This window comes from Solanum lycopersicum, chromosome 3, assembly GCF_036512215.1.
Source record: "Solanum lycopersicum chromosome 3, SLM_r2.1".
Classification (NCBI taxonomy): domain Eukaryota; kingdom Viridiplantae; phylum Streptophyta; class Magnoliopsida; order Solanales; family Solanaceae; genus Solanum; species Solanum lycopersicum.
The window spans coordinates 262839-276720 of record NC_090802.1 but is presented as its reverse complement, the minus strand read 5'-3'; positions in this window follow the sequence as shown (position 1 = coordinate 276720).

The window sequence follows — 13882 nt, the reverse complement described above, 5'->3', positions numbered from 1 at the left end:
CCGTTTGGAAGGTCAAACGAGCCCCGGAGCGAGCATACGCCTCATTTTGACGATTTTCGTGTGCTATTGCACACCATTTTTTGGGTGATCGGGATTCCGACGTCAAAAATGCAAAATTTGTTCGTGGACATCTGTCAAGACGTTGTCTATGCATACGGTTGGCCATCACGGGTTTTCTGGGCCGTTTGGAAGGTCAAACGAGCCCCGGAGCGAGCATACGCCTCATTTTGACGATTTTCGTGTGCTATTGCACACCATTTTTTGGGTGATCGGGATTCCGACGTCAAAAATGCAAAATTTGTTCGTGGACGTCCGTCAAGATGTTGTCTATGCATACGGTTGGCCATCACAGGTTTTCTGGGCCGTTTGGAAGGTCAAACGAGCCCCGGAGCGAGCATACGCCTCATTTTGACGATTTTCGTGTGCTATTGCACACCATTTTTTGGGTGATCGGGATTCCGACGTCAAAAATGCAAAATTTGTTCGTGGACGTCCGTCAAGACGTTGTCTATGCATACGGTTGGCCATCACGGGTTTTCTGGGCCGTTTGGAAGGTCAAACGAGCCCCGGAGCGAGCATACGCCTCATTTTGACGATTTTCATGTGCTATTGCACACCTTTTTTTGGGTGATCAGGATTCCGACGTCAAAATGCCAAATTTGTTCGTGGACGTCCGTCAAGACGTTGTCTATGCATTCGGTTGGCCATCACGGGTTTTCTGGGCCGTTTGGAAGGTCAAACGAGCCCCGGAGCGAGAATACGCCTCATTTTGACGATTTTCGTGTGCTATTGCACACCATTTTTTGGGTGATCGGGATTCTGACGTTAAAAATGCCAAAATTGTTCGTGGACGTCCGTCAAGACGTTGTCTATGCATACGGTTGGCCATCACGGGTTTTCTGGGTCGTTTGGAAGGTCAAACGAGCCCCGGAGCGAGCATACGCCTCATTTTGACGATTTTCGTGTGCTATTGCACACCATTTTTTGGGTGATCGGGATTCCGACGTCAAAAATGCAAAATTTGTTCGTGGACGTCCGTCAAGACGTTGTCTATGCATACGGTTGGCCATCACGGGTTTTCTGGGCCGTTTGGAAGGTCAAACGAGCCCCGGAGCGAGCATACGCCTCATTTTGACGATTTTCGTGTGCTATAGCACACCATTTTTTGGGTGATCGGGATTCCGACGTTAAAAATGCCAAATTTGTTCGTGGACGTCCGTCAAGACGTTGTCTATGCATACGGTTGGCCATCACGGGTTTTCTGGGCCGTTTGGAAGGTCAAACGAGCCCCGGAGCGAGCATACGCCTCATTTTGACGATTTTCGTGTGCTATTGCACACCATTTTTTGGGTGATCGAGATTCCGACGTCAAAAATGCCAAATTTGTTCGTGGACATCCCTCAAGACGTTGTCTATGCATACGGTTGGCCATCACGGGTTTTCTGGGCCGTTTGGAAGATCAAACGAGCCCCGGAGTGAGCATACGCCTCATTTTGACGATTTTCGTGTGCTATTGCACACCATTTTTTGGGTGATCGGGATTCCGACGTCAAAAATGCAAAATTTGTTCGTGGACATCCGTCAAGACGTTGTCTATGAATACGGTTGGCCATCACGGGTTTTCTGGGCCGTTTGGAAGGTCAAACGAGCCCCGGAGCGAGCATACGCCTCATTTTGACGATTTTCGTGTGCTATTGCACACTATTTTTTGGGTGATCAGGATTTCGACGTCAAAAATGCCAAATTTGTTCGTGGACGTCCGTCAAGACGTTTTCTATGCATACGGTTGGCCATCACGGGTTTTCTGGGCCATTTGGAAGGTCAAACGAGCCCCGGAGCGAGCATACGCCTCATTTTGATGATTTTTGTGTGCTATTGCACACCATTTTTTGGGTGATCGGGATTCCGACGTCAAAAATGCAAAATTTGTTCGTGGACGTCCGTCAAGACGTTGTCTATGCATACGGTTGGCCATCACGGGTTTTCTGGGCCGTTTGGAAGGTCAAACGAGCCCCGGAGCGAGCATACGCCTCATTTTGACGATTTTCGTGTGCTATTGCACACCATTTTTTGGGTGATCGGGATTCCGACAACAAAAATGCCAAATTTGTTCGTGGATGTCCGTCAAGACGTTGTCTATGCATACGGTTGGCCATCACGAGTTTTCTGGGCCGTTTGGAAGGTCAAACGAGCCCCGGAGCGAGCATACGCCTCATTTTGACGATTTTCGTGTGCTATTGCACACCATTTTTTGGGTGATCGGGATTCCGACGTCAAAATTGCAAAATTTGTTCGTGGACGTCCGTCAAGACGTTGTCTATGCATACGGTTGGCCATCACGGGTTTTCTGGGCCGTTTGGAAGGTCAAACAAGCCCCGGAGCGAGCATACGCCTCATTTTGATGATTTTCGTGTGCTATTGCACACCATTTTTTGGGTGATCGGGATTCCGACGTCAAAAATGCCAAATTTGTTCATGGACGTCCGTCAAGACGTTGTCTATGCATACGGTTTGCCATCACGGGTTTTCTGGGCCGTTTGGAAGGTCAAACGAGCCCCGGAGCGAGCATACGCCTCATTTTGACGATTTTCGTGTGCTATTGCACACCATTTTTTGGGTGATCGGGATTCCGACAACAAAAATGCCAAATTTGTTCGTGGACGTCCGTCAAGACAATGTCTATGCATACAGTTGGCCATCACGGGTTTTCTGGGCCGTTTGGAAGGTCAAACGAGCCCCGGAGCGAGCATACGCCTCATTTTGACGATTTTCGTGTGCTATTGCACACCATTTTTTGGGTGATCGGGATTCCGACGTCAAAAATGCCAAATTTGTTCATGGACGTCCGTCAAGACGTTGTCTATGCATACGGTTGGCCATCACGGGTTTTCTGGGCCGTTTGGAAGGTCAAACGAGCCCCGGAGCGAGCATACGCCTCATTTTGACGATTTTCGTGTGCTATTGCACACCATTTTTTGGGTGATCGGGATTCCGACAACAAAAATGCCAAATTTGTTCGTGGACGTCCGTCAAGACGTTGTCTATGCATACAGTTGGCCATCACGGGTTTTCTGGGCCGTTTGGAAGGTCAAACGAGCCCCGGAGCGAGCATACGCCTCATTTTGATGATTTTCGTGTGCTATTGCACACCATTTTTTGGGTGATCGGGATTCCGACGTCAAAAATGCAAAATTTGTTCGTGGACGTCCGTCAAGACGTTGTCTATGCATACGGTTGGCCATCACGGGTTTTCTGGGCCGTTTGGAAGGTCAAACGAGCCCCGGAGCGAGCATACGCCTCATTTTGACGATTTTCGTGTGCTATTGCACACCATTTTTTGGGTGATCGGGATTCCGACAACAAAAATGCCAAATTTGTTCGTGGACGTCCGTCAAGACGTTGTCTATGCATACAGTTGGCCATCACGGGTTTTCTGGGCCGTTTGGAAGGTCAAACGAGCCCCGGAGCGAGCATACGCCTCATTTTGACGATTTTCGTGTGCTATTGCACACCATTTTTTGGGTGATCGGGATTCCGACGTCAAAATTGCAAAATTTGTTCGTGGACGTCCGTCAAGACGTTGTCTATGCATACGGTTGGCCATCACGGGTTTTCTGGGCCGTTTGGAAGGTCAAACGAGCCCCGGAGCGAGCATACGACTCATTTTGACGATTTTCGTGTGCTATTGCACACCATTTTTTGGGTGATCGGGATTCTGACGTCAAAAATGCAAAATTTGTTCGTGGACATCCGTCAAGACATTGTCTATGCATTCGGTTGGCCATCACGGGTTTTTTGGGCCGTTTGGAAGGTCAAACGAGCCCCGGAGCGAGCATACGCCTCATTTTGACGATTTTCGTGTGCTATTGCACACCATTTTTTTGGGTGATCGGGATTCCGACGTCAAAAATGCCAAATTTGTTCGTGGACGTCCGTCAAGACGTTGTCTATGCATACGGTTGGCCATCACGGGTTTTCTGGGCCGTTTGGAAGGTCAAACAAGCCCCGGAGCGAGCATACGCCTCATTTTGACGATTTTCGTGTGCTATTGCACACCATTTTTTGGGTGATCGGGATTCCGACGTCAAAAATGCAAAATTTGTTCGTGGACGTTCGTCAAGACGTTGTCTATGCATACGGTTGGCCATCACGGGTTTTTTGGGTCGTTTGGAAGGTCAAACGAGCCCCGGAGCGAGCATACGCCTCATTTTGACGATTTTCGTGTGCTATTGCACACCATTTTTTGGGTGATCGGGATTCCGACGTCAAAAATGCCAAATTTGTTCGTGGACGTCCGTCAAGACGTTGTCTATGCATACGGTTGGCCATCACGGGTTTTCTGGGCCGTTTGGAAGGTCAAACGAGCTCCGGAGCGAGCATACGCCTCATTTTGACGATTTTCGTGTGCTATTGCACACCATTTTTTGGGTGATCGGAATTCCGACGTCAAAAATGCAAAATTTGTTCGTGGACGTCCGTCAAGACGTTGTCTATGCATACGGTTGGCCATCACGGGTTTTCTGGGCCGTTTGGAAGGTCAAACGAGCCCCGGAGCGAGCATACGCCTCATTTTGACGATTTTCGTGTGCTATTGCACACCATTTTTTGGGTGATCGGGATTCCGACGTCAAAAATGCCAAATTTGTTCGTGGACGTCCGTCAAGACGTTGTCTATGCATACGGTTGGTCATCACGGGTTTTCTGGGCCGTTTGGAAGGTCAAACGAGCCTCGGAGCGAGCATACGCCTCATTTTGATGATTTTCGTGTGCTATTGCACACAATTTTTTGGGTGATCGAGATTCCGACGTCAAAAATGCCAAATTTGTTCGTGGACGTCCGTCAAGACGTTGTCTATGCATACGGTTGGCCATCACGGGTTTTTTGGGCCGTTTGGAAGGTCAAACGAGCCCCGGAGCGAGCATACGCCTCATTTTGACGATTTTCGTGTGCTATTGCACACCATTTTTTGGGTGATCGGGATTCCGACGTAAAAAATGCAAAATTTGTTCGTCGACATCCGTCAAGACGTTGTCTATGCATACGGTTGGCCATCACGGGTTTTCTGGGCCGTTTGGAAGGTCAAACGAGCCCCGGAGCGAGCATACGCCTCATTTTGACGATTTATGTGTGCTATTGCACACCATTTTTTGGGTGATCGGGATTCCGACGTCAAAAATGCAAAATTTGTTCGTCGACGTCCGTCAAGACGTTGTGTATGCATACGGTTGGCCATCACGGGTTTTCTGGGTCGTTTGGAAGGTCAAACGAGCCCCGGAGCGAGCATACGCCTCATTTTGACGATTTTCGTGTGCTATTGCACACCATTTTTTGGGTGATCGGAATTCCGACGTCAAAAATGCAAAATTTGTTCGTGGACGTCCGTCAAGACGTTGTCTATGCATACGGTTGGCCATCACGGGTTTTCTGGGCCGTTTGGAAGGTCAAACGAGCCCCGGAGCGAGCATACGCCTCATTTTGACGATTTTCGTGTGCTATTGCACACCATTTTTTGGGTGATCGAGATTCCGACGTCAAAAATGCCAAATTTGTTCGTGGACGTCCGTCAAGACGTTGTCTATGCATATGGTTGGCCATCACGGGTTTTCTGGGCCGTTTGGAAGGTCAAACGAGCCCCGAGCGTGCATACGCCTCATTTTGACGATTTTCGTGTGCTATTGCACACCATTTTTTGGGTGATCGGGATTCTGACGTCAAAAATGCAAAATTTGTTCGTGGACGTCCGTCAAGACGTTGTCTATGCATACGGTTGGCCATCACGGGTTTTTTGGGCCGTTTGGAAGGTCAAACGAGCCCCGGAGCGAGCATACGCCTCATTTTGACGATTTTCGTGTGCTATTGCACACCATTTTTTGGGTGATCGGGATTCCGATGTCAAAAATGCCAAATTTGTTCGTGGACGTTCGTCAAGACGTTGTCTATGCATACGGTTGGCCATCACGGGTTTTCTGGGCCGTTTGGAAGGTCAAACGAGCCCCGGAGCGAGCATACGCCTCATTTTGACGATTTTCGTGTGCTATTGCACACCATTTTTTGGGTCATCGGGATTCCGACGTCAAAAATGCCAAATTTATTCGTGGACGTCCGTCAAGACGTTGTCTATGCATACGGTTGGCCATCCTGGGTTTTCTAGGCCATTTGGAAGGTCAAACGAGCCCCGAAGCGAGCATACGCCTCATTTTGATGATTTTCGTGTGCTATTGCACACCATTTTTTGGGTGATCGGGATTCCGACGTCAAAAATGCAAAATTTGTTCGTGGACGTCCGTCAAGACGTTGTCTATGCATACGGTTGGCCATCACGGGTTTTCTGGGCCGTTTGGAAGGTCAAACGAGCCCCGGAGTGAGCATACGCCTCATTTTGACGATTTTCGTGTGCTATTGCACACCATTTTTTCGGTGATCGGGATTCCGACGTCAAAAATGCCAAATTTGTTCGTGGACGTCCGTCAAGACGTTGTCTATGCATACGGTTGGCCATCACGGGTTTTCTGGGCCGTTTGGAAGGTCAAACGAGCCCCGGAGCGAGCATACGCCTCATTTTGACGATTTTCGTGTGCTATTGCACACCATTTTTTGGGTGATCGAGATTCCGACGTCAAAAATGCCAAATTTGTTCGTGGACATCCCTCAAGACGTTGTCTATGCATACGGTTGGCCATCACGGGTTTTCTGGGCCGTTTGGAAGATCAAACGAGCCCCGGAGTGAGCATACGCCTCATTTTGACGATTTTCGTGTCCTATTGCACACCATTTTTTGGGTGATCGGGATTCCGACGTCAAAAATGCAAAATTTGTTTGTGGACATCCGTCAAGACGTTGTCTATGCATACGGTTGGCCATCACGGGTTTTCTGGGCCGTTTGGAAGGTCAAACGAGCCCCGGAGCGAGCATACGCCTCATTTTGACCATTTTCGTGTGCTATTGCACACTATTTTTTGGGTGATCAGGATTCCGACGTCAAAAATGCCAAATTTGTTCGTGGACGTCCGTCAAGACGTTTTCTATGCATACGGTTGGCCATCACGGGTTTTCTGGGCCATTTGGAAGGTCAAACGAGCCCCGGAGCGAGCATACGCCTCATTTTGATGATTTTCGTGTGCTATTGCACACCATTTTTTGGGTGATCGGGATTCCGACGTCAAAAATGCAAAATTTGTTCTTGGACGTCCGTCAAGACGTTGTCTATGCATACGGTTGGCCATCACGGGTTTTCTGGGCCGTTTGGAAGGTCAAACGAGCCCCGGAGCGAGCATACGCCTCATTTTGACGATTTTCGTGTGCTATTGCACACCATTTTTTGGGTGATCGGGATTCCGACGTCAAAAATGCCAAATTTGTTCGTGGACGTCCGTCAAGACGTTGTCTATGCATACGGTTGGCCATCACGGGTTTTCTGGGCCGTTTGGAAGGTCAAACGAGCCCCGGAGCGAGCATACGCTTCATTTTGACGATTTTCGTGTGCTATTGCACACCATTTTTTGGGTGATCGGGATTACGACGTAAAAAATGCAAAATTTGTTCGTGGACGTCCGTCAAGACGTTGTCTATGCATACAGTTGGCCATCACGGGTTTTCTGGGCCGTTTGGAAGGTCAAACGAGCCCCGGAGCGAGCATACGCCTCATTTTGACGATTTTCGTGTGCTATTGCACACCATTTTTTGGGTGATCGGGATTCTGACGTCAAAAATGCAAAATTTGTTCGTGGACGTCCGTCAAGACGTTGTCTATGCATACGGTTGGCCATCACGGGTTTTCTGGGCCGTTTGGAAGGTCAAACGAGCCCCGGAGCGAGCATACGCCTCATTTTGACGATTTTCGTGTGCTATTGCACACCATTTTTTGGGTGATCGGGATTCCGACGTCAAAAATGCCAAATTTGTTCGTGGACGTCCGTCAAGACGTTGTCTATGCATACGGTTGGCCATCACGGGTTTTCTAGGCCATTTGGAAGGTCAAACGAGCCCCGAAGCGAGCATACGCCTCATTTTGATGATTTTCGTGTGCTATTGCACACCATTTTTTGGGTGATCGGGATTCCGACGTCAAAAATGCAAAATTTGTTTGTGGTAGTCCGTCAAGACGTTGTCTATGCATACGGTTGGCCATCACGGGTTTTCTGGGCCATTTGGAAGGTCAAACGAGCCCCGGAGCGAGCATACGCCTCATTTTGACGATTTTCGTGTGCTATTGCACACCATTTTTTGGGTGATCGGGATTCCGACGTCAAAAATGCCAAATTTGTTCGTGGACGTTCGTCAAGACGTTGTCTATGCATACGGTTGGCCATCACGGGTTTTCTGGGCCGTTTGGAAGGTCAAACGAGCCCCGGAGCGAGCATACGCCTCATTTTGACGATTTTCGTGTGCTATTGCACACCATTTTTTGGGTGATCGGGATTCCGACGTCAAAAATGCCAAATTTGTTCGTGGACGTCCGTCAAGACGTTGTCTATGCATACGGTTGGCCATCACGGGTTTTCTGGGCCGTTTGGAAGGTCAAACAAGCCCCGGAGCGAGCATACGCCTCATTTTGACGATTTTCGTGTGCTATTGCACACCATTTTTTTTGGTGATCGGGATTCCGACGTCAAAAATGCAAAATTTGTTCGTGGACGTTCGTCAAGACGTTGTCTATGCATACGGTTGGCCATCACGGGTTTTTTGGGTCGTTTGGAAGGTCAAACGAGCCCCGGAGCGAGCATACGCCTCATTTTGACGATTTTCGTGTGCTATTGCACACCATTTTTTGGGTGATCGGGATTTCGACGTCAAAAATGCCAAATTTGTTCGTGGACGTCCGTCAAGACGTTGTCTATGCATACGGTTGGCCATCACGGGTTTTCTGGGCCGTTTGGAAGGTCAAACGAGCCCCGGAGCGAGCATACGCCTCATTTTGACGATTTTCGTGTGCTATTGCACACCATTTTTTGGGTGATCGGAATTCCGACGTCAAAAATGCAAAATTTGTTCGTGGACGTCCGTCAAGACGTTGTCTATGCATACGGTTGGCCATCACAGGTTTTCTGGGCCGTTTGGAAGGTCAAACGAGCCCCGGAGCGAGCATACGCCTCATTTTGACGATTTTCGTGTGCTATTGCACACCATTTTTTGGGTGATCGGGATTCCGACGTCAAAAATGCCAAATTTGTTCGTGGACGTCCGTCAAGACGTTGTCTATGCATACGGTTGGCCATCACGGGTTTTCTGGGCCGTTTGGAAGGTCAAACGAGCCCCGGAGCGAGCATACGCCTCATTTTGATGATTTTCGTGTGCTATTGCACACAATTTTTTGGGTGATCGAGATTCCGACGTCAAAAATGCCAAATTTATTCGTGGACGTCCGTCAAGACGTTGTCTATGCATACGGTTGGCCATCACGGGTTTTTTGGGCCGTTTGGAAGGTCAAACGAGCCCCGGAGCGAGCATACGCCTCATTTTGACGATTTTCGTGTGCTATTGCACACCATTTTTTGGGTGATCGGGATTCCGACGTCAAAAATGCAAAATTTGTTCGTCGACGTCTGTCAAGACGTTGTCTATGCATACGGTTGGCCATCACGGGTTTTCTGGGCCGTTTGGAAGGTCAAACGAGCCCCGGAGCGAGCATACGCCTCATTTTGACGATTTTCGTGTGCTATTGCACACCATTTATTGGGTGATCGGGATTCCGACGTCAAAAATGCAAAATTTTTTCGTCGACGTCCGTCAAGACGTTGTGTATGCATACGGTTGGCCATCACGGGTTTTCTGGGTCGTTTGGAAGGTCAAACGAGCCCCGGAGCGAGCATACGCCTCATTTTGACGATTTTCGTGTGCTATTGCACACCATTTTTTGGGTGATCGGGATTCCGACGTCAAAAATGCCAAATTTTTTCGTGGACGTCCGTCAAGACGTTGTCTATGCATACGGTTGGCCATCACGGGTTTTCTGGGCCGTTTGGAAGGTCAAACGAGCCCTGGAGCGAGCATACGCCTCATTTTGACGATTTTCGTGTGCTATTGCACACCATTTTTTGGGTGATCGGAATTCCGACGTCAAAAATGCAAAATTTGTTTGTGGACGTCCGTCAAGACGTTGTCTATGCATACGGTTGGCCATCACGGGTTTTCTGGGCCGTTTGGAAGGTCAAACGAGCCCCGGAGCGAGCATACGCCTCATTTTGACGATTTTCGTGTGCTATTGCACACCATTTTTTGGGTGATCGAGATTCTGACGTCAAAAATGCCAAATTTGTTCGTGGACGTTCGTCAAGACGTTGTCTATGCATACGGTTGGCCATCATGGGTTTTCTGGGCCGTTTGGAAGGTCAAACGAGCCCCGGAGCGAGCATACGCCTCATTTTGACGATTTTCGTGTGCTATTGTACACCATTTTTTGGGTGATCGGGATTCCGACGTCAAAAATGCCAAATTTGTTCGTGGACGTCGATCAAGACGTTGTCTATGCATACGGTTGGCCATCATGGGTTTTCTGGGCCGTTTGGAAGGTCAAACGAGCCCCGGAGCGAGCATACGACTCATTTTGACGATTTTCGTGTGCTATTGCACACCATTTTTTGGGTGATCGGGATTCCGACGTCAAAAATGCAAAATTTGTTCGTGGACGTCCGTCAAGACATTGTCTATGCATTCGGTTGGCCATCACGGGTTTTCTGGGCCGTTTGGAAGGTCAAACAAGCCCCGGAGCGAGCATACGCCTCATTTTGACGATTTTCATGTGCTATTGCACACCATTTTTTGGGTGATCAGGATTCTGACGTCAAAAATGCCAAATTTATTCGTAGACGTCCGTCAAGACGTTGTCTATGCATACGGTTGGCCATCACGGGTTTTCTGGGCCGTTTGGAAGGTCAAACGAGCCCCGGAGCGAGCATACGCCTCATTTTGACGATTTTCGTGTGCTATTGCACACCATTTTTTGGGTGATCGGGATTCTGACGTCAAAAATGCAAAATTTGTTCGTGGACGTCCGTCAAGACGTTGTCTATGCATACGGTTGGCCATCACGGGTTTTTTGGGCCGTTTGGAAGGTCAAACGAGCCCCGGAGCGAGCATACGCCTCATTTTGACGATTTTCGTGTGCTATTGCACACCATTTTTTGGGTGATCGGGATTCCAACGTCAAAAATGCCAAATTTGTTCGTGGACGTCCGTCAAGACGTTGTCTATGCATACGGTTGGCCATCACGGGTTTTCTGGGCCGTTTGGAAGGTCAAACGAGCCCCGGAGCGAGCATACGCCTCATTTTGACGATTTTCGTGTGCTATTGCACACAATTTTTTGGGTGATCGGGATTCCGACGTCAAAAATGCAAAATTTGTTCGTGGACGTCCGTCAAGACATTGTCTATGCATACGGTTGGCCATCACGGGTTTTCTGGGCCATTTGGAAGGTCAAACGAGCCCCGGAGCGAGCATACGCCTCATTTTGACGATTTTCGTGTGCTATTGCACACCATTTTTTGGTTGATCGGGATTCCGACGTCAAAAATGCCAAATTTGTTCGTGGACGTCCGTCAAGACGTTGTCTATGCATACGGTTGGCCATCACGGGTTTTCTGGGCTGTTTGGAAGGTCAAACGAGCCCCGGAGTGAGCATACGCCTCATTTTGACGATTTTCGTGTGCTATTGCACACCATTTTTTGGGTGATCGGGATTCCGATGTCAAAAATGCCAAATTTGTTCGTGGACGTCCGTCAAGACGTTGTCTATGCATACGGTTGGCCATCACGGGTTTTCTGGGCCGTTTGGAAGGTCAAACGAGCCCCGGAGCGAGCATACGCCTCATTTTGACGATTTTCGTGTGCTATTGCACACCATTTTTTGGGTGATCGGGAGTCCGACGTCAAAAATGCCAAATTTGTTCGTGGACGTCCGTCAAGACGTTGTCTATGCATACGGTTGGCCATCACGGGTTTTCTGGGCCGTTTGGAAGGTCAAACGAGCCCCGGAGCGAGCATACGCCTCATTTTGACGATTTTCGTGTGCTATTGCACACCATTTTTTGGGTGATCGGGATTCCGACGTCAAAAATGCAAAATTTGTTCGTGGACGTTCGTCAAGACGTTGTCTATGCATACGGTTGGTCATCACGGGTTTTCTGGGCCGTTTGGAAGGTCAAACGAGCCCCGGAGCGAGCATACGCCTCATTTTGACGATTTTCGTGTGCTATTGCACATCATTTTTTGGGTTATCGGGATTCGGACGTCAAAAATGCCAAATTTGTTCGTGGACGTCCGTCAAGACGTTGTCTATGCATACGGTTGGCCATCACGGGTTTTCTGGGCCATTTGGAAGGTCAAACGAGCCCCAGAGCGAGCATACGCCTCATTTTGACGATTTTCGTGTGCTATTGCACACCATTTTTTGGGTGATCGGGATTCCGACGTCAAAAATGCAAAATTTGTTCGTGGACGTCCATCAAGACCTTGTCTATGCATACGGTTGGCCATCACGGGTTTTCTGGGCCGTTTGGAAGGTCAAACGAGCCCCGGAGCGAGCATACGCCTCATTTTGACGATTTTCGTGTGCTATTGCACACCATTTTTTGGGTGATCGGGATTTCGATGTCAAAAATGCCAAATTTGTTCGTGGACGTCCGTCAAGACGTTGTCTATGCATACGGTTGGCCATCACGGGTTTTCTAGGCCGTTTGGAAGGTCAAACGAGCCCCGGAGCGAGCATACGCCTCATTTTGATGATTTTCGTGTGCTATTGCACACCATTTTTTGGGTGATCGGGATTCCGACGTCAAAAATGCAAAATTTGTTCGTGGACGTCCGTCAAGACGTTGTCTATGCATACGGTTGGCCATCACGGGTTTTCTGGGCCGTTTGGAAGGTCAAACGAGCCCCGGAGCGAGCATACGCCTCATTTTGACGATTTTCGTGTGCTATTGCACACCATTTTTTGGGTGATCGGAATTCCGACGTCAAAAATGCAAAATTTGTTCGTGGACGTCCGTCAAGACGTTGTCTATGCATACGGTTGGCCATCACGGGTTTTCTGGGCCGTTTGGAAGGTCAAACGAGCCCCGGAGCGAGCATACGCCTCATTTTGACGATTTTCGTGTGCTATTGCACACCATTTTTTGGGTGATCAGGATTCCGACGTCAAAAATGCCAAATTTTTTCGTGGACGTCCGTCAAGACGTTGTCTATGCATACGGTTGGCCATCACGGGTTTTCTGGGCCGTTTGGAAGGTCAAACGAGCCCCGGAGCGAGCATACGCCTCATTTTGACGATTTTCGTGTGCTATTGCACACCATTTTTTGGGTCATCAGGATTCCGACGTCAAAAATGCCAAATTTGTTCGTGGACGTCCGTCAAGACGTTGTCTATGCATACGGTTGGCCATCACGGGTTTTCTAGGCTATTTGGAAGGTCAAACGAGCCCCGAAGCGAGCATACGCCTCATTTTGATGATTTTCGTGTGCTATTGCACACCATTTTTTGGGTGATCGGGATTCCGACGTCAAAAATGCAAAATTTGTTCGTGGACGTCCGTCAAGACGTTGTCTATGCATACGGTTGGCCATCACGGGTTTTCTGGGCCGTTTGGAAGGTCAAACGAGCCCCGGAGCGAGCATACGCCTCATTTTGACGATTTTCGTGTGCTATTGCACACCATTTTTTGGGTGATCGGAATTCCGACGTCAAAAATGCAAAATTTGTTCGTGGACGTCCGTCAAGACGTTGTCTATGCATACGGTTGGCCATCACGGGTTTTCTGGGCCGTTTGGAAGGTCAAACGAGCCCCGGAGCGAGCATACGCCTCATTTTGACGATTTTCGTGTGCTATTGCACACCATTTTTTGGGTGATCAGGATTCCGACGTCAAAAATGCCAAATTTTTTCGTG